Source organism: Suricata suricatta, chromosome 1 (assembly GCF_006229205.1).
Source record: "Suricata suricatta isolate VVHF042 chromosome 1, meerkat_22Aug2017_6uvM2_HiC, whole genome shotgun sequence".
Taxonomy (NCBI): Eukaryota; Metazoa; Chordata; class Mammalia; order Carnivora; family Herpestidae; genus Suricata; species Suricata suricatta.
The window spans coordinates 142991275-143000305 of NC_043700.1; the positions used below are offsets into that span (position 1 = coordinate 142991275).

At 35.9% G+C, this 9031-nt stretch overlaps 1 pseudogene; it reads left to right on the forward strand.

The window, feature by feature from the left end:
* The first annotated feature begins 694 nt into the window (after positions 1-694).
* Positions 695-1524, forward strand: LOC115301976 (annotated as a pseudogene).
* Positions 1525-9031: the final 7507 nt, after the last annotated feature.

Consider the following 9031-nt stretch of genomic DNA (forward strand, 5'->3'; position numbering starts at 1 on the left):
GATCTCACTTCTTTGATAGATCTCTAGAAAACTATTGATTTTCAGTTTGTCCAGTTTTTTACTCTTCAGAATGGAGTGACACCTTCCAAGCTTCTAGCATGCTAGACTGAAAACCAGAAATCCTGACTCACTTTTCAGCAGTCAGTGGCCAATTAGAAACAGAATACCTTTGTCATCTTCCTGAGACAGTTGTTTGAAATTCAGTCACATAAAATGCTGACTGAACAGACATATATATGATACTCATTATGACACCAGCAGTGGACATGTAGAAATTAGATTTAAAATGCTGAATACTGGGGCAACTGGGTGGCTCAGCTTGTATGAGCATCCAACTCTTGGCTTTGGCTCAGGCCATGACCTCATAGTTCCTGAGTTCTAGCCCTGCATTGATTTCTGGGCTGACAGGATGGAACCTGCTTGGGAGTCTCTCTTTCTCCCTCTCTCTCTGCCCTTTCCCAACACACACTTATGTTCTTTGTTTCTCTCTCTCAAAAACAAATTTAAAAAAATGCTGAATACTCACCACATGACTCTTTCCTTTCAAAACCAGTAATTCTTGTCAAACATGCTACTTATTGTCACTGGTTCCTTCAGCCTGGCAGGTAAAGCAATGATTGTCATGTGCTTTGAAATTATCTATATGATTAGAAACAAGGACACAGAGGAGTCACGTGATTGCTGGGCCAGGGAAATGGCGGCTCCGGTAGAGAGCCGGGTTTCTGCTGGTGAAGGAGCACAGAGGAAGCATTTATGACCTTCTACAGTGAGGTCAAACAGATAGAGAAGAAAGATTCGGTTCTAACATCCAACAATCAGATTGAAAGATTGACCCGACCCATTTGAGGTTCTTCAGATGGATCCTGAAGTGACAGATGAAGAAATATAAAAGAGGTGTCGACAGTTGTCCATATTGGTGCATCCCGACAGAAACCAAGATGATGCCCACCGAGCACAAAGGGCTTTTAAGCTGTGGACAGAGTTTACAAGTTGCTACTGGATCAGGAACAAAAGAAGAGGGCCCTGGATGTAATGCAGGCAGGAAAAGAATACATGGAACATACCGTGAAAGAGCACAAAAAGCAACTAACGAAGGAAGGAAAACTTACAGATATGGCGGAGGATGATCCAGAGCTGTTCAAACAAGCAGTATATAAACAGACCATGAAACTCTTTGCTGAGCTGGAAATTAAAAGGAAAGAGAGAGAAGCCAAAGAGATGCATGAAAGGAAGCGACAAAGGGAAGAAGAGATTGATGAAGCTCAAGAAAAAGTCAAACGAGAAAGGGAATGGCAGAAAAACTTTGAGGAAAGTCCAGATGGTCGTGTGGACAGCTGGCGGAATTTCCAAGCAAATACAAAGGGGAAGAAAGAGAAGAAAACTCGGACCTTCCTGAGACCACTGAAAGTAAGATGGAGCAGCGCGAGCGACCACCTGGGGTCACAGTCACTGAACCTTCCCCCGACTGTCTCCCCTCCTGCTTCCAAGGACTCATTCTATCCTCCCATTTCCACCCCAACTTAGAGTAGTAGTTGCTTTTTAGTCCATTTTGTTTTCAATACAACTTAATATCAGAGTAATTCTTTTGTACATTGAAATGAGGGGCTCAGTTTAAAATAAAACCTTCCCCCCACCCCGCACCCCTAGACTGACCAGGATTGGAAGGTGCCACCATGGGTGCTGCGTCTTTTCCCACAGCCTGTAACTTAATGATTTGTACTTCACTGAATTGTGATGGTTAGAACCTTTGTGTAGAGTTTGTGGAAATCATCCAATTAAACATATTGCTTAAAAAAATAAGAAAGAAACAAGGACACAGAACTTAGTTTCCCTAAAATGAAAAGAAAAAGAAAAATTTTGAAAGCAAAATATACTAGCAATACTCAAAAGTAAATGATGGCCCATATTTTTAAATTGTCTCTGGTTGATAGAAAGGTAAAAGAGCACAAAAAGTTTGAATAATCCAATAATATGTAATGTTTTATATTGATATTATAGAAGATGAAGGAAAAATAAAAAGCATATATCTCCAAGGTGATTATCAAAGAGGGAGGAAATGGATGAAAGACCCATGTTAAGTTCTCAATTCCTGTAGAAAACAGACTTTGCTCTAAGTGATTGTACCCCATTAGTGCATTAGTGTCATCATCCTCCCTTGATCATCTGTCAGAAAGTTGGGCTTAATGACTCGGTATGGATTCAGAAGAAAACTCACAAAATGGAGACAATCTCCATAGGAGTCTCTGTCATGAAATCAAACTTCTGTCTTGTCATTTGGGTAGTAATCTGTATCCCTTTCAGGATATGTTCATTTGACTTGCCAACATTTTATAAAGGTAGTGTACATTTCTGCCTAAACCTAACTTGTGTGTTATTAATAGACAGTATACTAAAAATTGACTTTAAAATGTAGCCTTCTGAGTATAACAAGGAATAAATTTTCACATAGATTAATTCATAGGATGTGGGAGGGTTATGAATTAAATGGCATCCGTGGCAATTAGGGAAGTATACTTTCATATAAATCCAGAAGAGTAAGTCACGTGCATCTGGGCACACAGTCAATTATAACTGAAAAGTTACTCTGAATTCAACACTGCAAGAATTTCATGACCTGTGTTTTCAGATTCCACTATTTATATAGCAATGCTATTCTCAGTACAAACACTAGAGATGGCTGGGAATGTACAAACATTGCTATGGATAGAAATACAAGAGGATATGTAGAAGAACTAAATCCACACAAATTTACAGTGATTGGAAACAGGAGAAAGAGAAACAAAATGAGAAATGTTTTAGGTACAGAAATGACTAAGTGCATGCCATGCTTTTTCCCCCATTGTCCAACCATAAAACCTATGTCCCATTTACATATGTTGTTATATATTTTAAATATATAACTACAATTTAAATAAGCAAACTTTCTTCACCTAAATAAGCTACATTGCCAAAATCTTAATGTTTATTAAGTTTCAGGGTATTATATTATAGTACTGCTCTTAGTCCAATAATCAAATTCCTGGTAAATTTTTGAAATAAAGAAATGAAAAATTTTCATTCAGGGAATAATCCTCCATCTTTTTAGTCAACAAACTTTCCGTGAGTAATCTGTAATAGCTGTTTTCGAAAAATACTATTATTATTTAATTCTGTTAGTCACTAATGACAGCAATGTCTATTGAAAGAGGCAGTAAATATGCCATTTGTGAAAAAGGAGGGATAATAAATGATGAATTTATGGTTATCAATGTAATTTTCATTTCAGCTGTCATAATAGGGAAAGTAATAGATAGCAAGGCGAGTTTTTATAATTACTATTTCAATCCTACACCCAGTTGCTTACTATTTGTAGAACCAGTGAAATTGTAGGGAAATGTAGACAATAGTTTATTACATATTGCCTTGTGTTGCAAAAACAAGTAACAACCAAAAAAATTCAATGTGCTGACTGACCTAGCAAAATATGAGTACGTCCACTTATATCATTACCAAGACTTTCCTCAATCAACATAAGATCAAGCACATCTCTGGTAAAATAAAAGTGTTGTTTACTTTCTAATATAGATGCTTGGTTAATTATGACTTAGTTATACTCTAAAGGAGAAAAGTCAAAATGCCATATTGGAAACCCTCTTGAATGTAATAAAGCAATTTTGGTAAAAGAAAGAAATAGGTCACAACTTGAGTTTATTTTTAATGACTTATAATTTCCTGTTTTCATTATCCTCATTAGTTATGAAGTACTTTCATGTCTTGGTAAATTTTCCATACAACATTACAGTGCTTCACATATCCAGAGTCGATCCAAGTTTCACTTTTTCACAACTGTTTTTGAGAAATCACAACGCTTTCTTTCTTCTTGGAGGTGAACTCACAGTTAAAATATGTACACTATAGGCTTAAAACAAATCACTCTAAGCCAGCTTTGTATTTTAATTAAGAAACAAAAACAAAAACAAAAACATTATTACTTATAGTTTTCTTTTCACAAAATCACAGCTTCAGTGTTAAAAGCTTTCCCTATAATCTTCAACCACCTGTTTGATTCTATTCTAAATAATCTCAGTTATACACCCTCACAAATTCAGAAATTATTTTCCTAGACAGACCTCTAACCATGGTGGAACAAATAAAACAAGAATGAGTGTGTTCAGAGTATAGGACAAACAAGGCAGCAAATGTCCAGAAAGTTTCAGTAGTGATCAATGCAAGAAACCCTTCAGGTACTGAGCATATAGTCTGATAACCTAGCTTATCAGTGAATATTTATTAATTGAATGAAATAAATGAATAACTAAATCAGTCCCTGAAAAAATACTTTGATAGAAAAATAATAATGGACAGGATAGTGAGTTGGTGGGGACACCAACTTTAGGGAAAATTTTAGCACTTAAGAATACCTTTCAGGATTATGCAAATACCCTGTGTTAATGGTAATTATAAGATTATAATGTTTTAATAATAAATAAAACCAAATAAAAATACAGTAGTTTTGTAAAAAAATATTGTGTAAAAACCCACCAGTTTTTCAGTCTTTCTCAAGCTATTAAATCAATAAAAAAAAGGACAGTAGAAATCATATTTCTAACCAATCACTCAAATGTGGTACTTCCTAGATTACAGTGCTTTTCTAAGGTTTAACCTAGCATTATGAAATCATCTTTCAAATGAATGGAAGTTTCCTTTAACTCAAAACTGATGATTTTGTTAAACATTTACCTAAAGATCCATGCAGAGTATCTTTGTAAATGGTATCCCTTTTGCAGTAAGTTTGAGAAAGCAACATTTTCCATGCCCATAACAAATGACAAGAAAGACTCCAGAGATGATACACTATGTTAAGAACAAGATGAGTGGTGTATCAGTACATATGCAGAGACTCTGGGACAAAAACCTGCTTAACAGAGAGAACTAATCCTCAAGTCTACATATAGAATCAAAGTATGTAAATAATATTGGATTTCCGATCCCCCACCACAGGGCAGGGAGGGGAGGGTCTTTGATTTGTTGACTCAGTGTTGAAAACAGTAGAATTATATTAGAATATGAATTGACTGCTGTACTTTGGAGAGTAAACATAACTGGGAACAAAAGGTACTATTCTGAGTTTATTATTACCTGACAAATGGGGATTCATTTGACAGATTCTAATCAGGACAGCCATCTCCTCCTGGCACTACTGCTGAGGCTGGAAAATGACATTTTATTAAATTCAGATGCTGGTGAATTGTCAGCACTTATTTTGCTTGTATGTTCTGCAGCTTTCAGCGTTATTGATCATGAAATTTTAATATAATGCTTGGAAACATATGCCTGCATTTCAAGAGCAGCCTCAGATTGATTTAGGCCTTAGCTGCCCCTAAGAGAATAGTCAGCACCGGTTTGTGTATGATTCTTCTTTCCTTTCTCCCCTCTTTTTCTCTGCCTTCTGATCTTCCCTCTCACCTAATTTCTCCTTTTTATCCTCCTAGAAAGAAAGTATGCCACCAAATGAAAGGAAGATACCAAATTTGGTTTGGTTTAATTTGCAATACCCAAACTACTCTGGATGCTCATATTTGAAAAGGTTTGTGTAACTGAGCCATGTATTGTCACTTGCATTTACCTGTATTTAAACATGAGTGCCCTGTGCTAGCTACTTTTCCTGAGTTTATATATATTGTCTATACAGAACTTTGTAACAATAGTAATAATCACATTGCTTACAATTCAACTCACACAAATAATTGTAAGAATTCTATTAACCCATTTAAATTACTTTATAGTTAGACACCATTCCATTTTATGTTTGACAGAAATGGCAAATTTCAGGATTTATTTAGATACTTCATGACCTTTTGAATGATATCTTTTCCTTTAGAGCTATAAAGTGATTTTTTTTTCCCTCCTCCTCTCCACATAGCTGCTGGCAGGGGAGAACCATTGCCTGTCTTTACTTGTGTTGGTCTTATAATAAGATTGAAAGTCTGTTCAGTACATTGATTTTTTTCCCCCAACAACTTGATTACTGCAATTCTCTGTTAGTTGGCTGCTTTTCAACGACAGTATCAAATTGCAGCGTGTACAGAGCCGAGCTACCAGAATGGTGGTCTGCAACCACAAGCTGGGTGAGAGCAGAGCCAGTTTAATTCTTCTTCAGTTTCTTTTCAGAAAGGTCTAGCATGGACCATAATCTCTTTAATTTTAATAAAAAAGTTTTTTTAATCTTTTCCTATTGTGAAAAAATTTCAAAACCATGTCACAGTATCAGGGAAATAACCTGTAAAAATCACAAACACGCAAAATCTGTCCTGTATATACGTTAACTACAAGGGTTCCAGTAACTAAATTCAACTTTAATAAAGTATGGAGAGAGCACCTGGGTGGCTCAGTCAGTTAAGCATCTGACTTCGCTCGGGTCATGATCTCTCGGTTTGTGGGTTCAAGCCCCACGTCGTACTCTGTGCTGACGGCTCAGAGCCTGGAGTCTGCTTAGAATTCTGTCACCCTCTCCTGCCCCTCCCTTGTTCATGATCTCTCTCTCTCCCAAAAAATAACATTAAAAACATAATAAAGTATGGAAAAATTTGGTTAAGAGTTGCACTGTGACTATGATGGAGTATAAGGCAAGCTGCCACCCACCAAACACCCCCCCAGGTGGGGTACCTGTGACATTCCTCAGGCACTCCAGTCTCCCCTAAAGCTAAAAGAAGGAGAAATCAAATGGTTAATGAATAGAGATCACAGTCATGCAGGATAGGAATCTCCATCAGTTTGCAAATGTAAATTATAAGAAAAAGGTAATCTTATCAATAGTCTTACCTCCAGGAACTCGTAGATTCCGTTTCCTGGAGCCTTACCTGTGCCACCCCCCCTTTCCCTCCACGGTGATTTGGGGAACAAAAGCAAGAAGGAAATGGTAAATAAGGTTACATTTCTTTATAACCTGCAGCCCATGGAAAAATACTTGAGGCAAATACATAGTATAATATTTCTCCAGGAACTCCCTACTGTCATTAAAGCCTTAGGAGACAAAAAACAAATTTAGTTTGACAATCACTAGGTCCCCAGTATCTTAGAAGCCCTCTTTAGCACCTAAAAGTCATTCTGGAGGCTTCCTTTTTGCTTTTACCTTCCCCAACTCTACAGTGTATAACCAGCCACTCCTCACAACCCCAGAGCCGCTCTTTCTGCCCTACAGTCCTTTCCCTGTGTGTTAATAAAACCACCATTTTGCACCAAAGAGAGCTCAACAACTCTTCCTTGGCTGCCAGGTCCAGATCCCCTCCTTCCCAACACCCCATAAAGTATACAAGAGGAACAGCTCTAAGTGAGGGGCATGTGTCAGGAGCACTGATGTGATTAACAATTACCTTTCATTTCATATAATGAATAAATAAATGAATGAAAGGAAGAAATTACAAGACCAACCTGTCTTGGAGAAAGAAAATTGGAATCTTTTCCAAAAGAAATTTCAGAGTTTGGTTTTGAAATATTGTCTTCAGAATAAAAAAAAAAGTACACACACACATATTACTCAGACATATAACTTTAAAAGAATGACATTGTTCGGATAAAATAATTATTGAATCATTACATAATAAAACAACAATAAATAAAAGGAGAAACATATTTTAAAGTATTTTGTTTAATATGCAAATGATTAATACTTCTATCACATATGGAAAAATTTTAACTTTGAAGAAAAGATAGAAATTCATTATTGGATGACTAAGAAAAGAATAAATTCAGGTGGTCTTGTAATTCATAAAGAAAATGTATCTGTTAGGGAACAAAACATAATAAATCTGAAGCTTTGAGATACATTTTTATACCTAGAAAATGAACATATTTAAAACATATAAAACTTAGTAATCACTAGGTTGTGGCTAAATTTACATACTCACAAAAGACCTATAATGCATATTCTACAATTCTGAAATCCAGAAAGACCTAGAAACCAAAGATTAAGTAACTAATTTAAGTTTTTAATTTGGTAGCTCATTTGGCAGCCAAATTGAACTAAACTCTTGATAGTAAAATCTGACTTCAGCTGAAGTGTCCATTTATAGGTATTCATTATCACAATATCAGTGTTATGAGGCCATTTATTATTATTTATTTACTTCACTTAGTAGGACTATTTACATATTTGCTACAAAAATATCAACCTACTTTATTACCTAATATTGTTCCAAATCAACTGAGTTGTTATATAATTTGGGGTATTTGCATCCCACTGCCTTTTGAATGGACTACCTAGATTCTAAGTTTGAATTCTGAAACACTCTGGTTCTATGGGGTTAAGATAAAGGATCCTGGAACTGTACAGTGTTAGTGTCATTGTATAAGGATTTTTTCATTCACTCATTCACTCATTCATTCATTCATTCACTCAACAAATATATGTTTTGCATCAACTACATTCCAAAGAATTTTCTAGATAATGGAAAAATTCATTGACATCAAATAACTTACAGTCTAAAGAAAAAAAGATATCTGAGCAGAATTACATTTAACTTTGGTGAGTACTAGAGAGAGGGAAGGATTAAGAGGGTTAGGAATCGTTTAACCTAGCCTGTGGGGGTGATGAAGGGGTTCCTTGCATGTAAGGAAAACATCTTGGTGTCAGCTGAAATCTCAATGGGGTCAGATGCACTAATTGGATTTAGTGAGACCAGATATTGGGCGTGAAGGCTCAGAGAAAAATAATCCAGCAAAACTTGTTCTGGAATCTCCCACATAGATGAGTCTGGTTGAAAACTGAGAATGAGAAAACAAAATTATTAGGCATAAGCAAAGGATAGCATTGTTTGATTTATTCGGAAGACTCAAGGAAGCTTGTGTAAGATTTTATGCAAAAGCAAACATGATCATGATTGCTTTACTAATATTGGATTGTTTTTTACCAAATAATTGGATGGAAGGAGATAAGTATCAGGGATACTAGGTAGTAGATTGTTGTAGTAATACAAATAATAATAGATGAAGGCCTTATCTAAGACAATGCTCTGTGAAATTGTATTTCCTTAAAGAATTTTCAAATTCATGT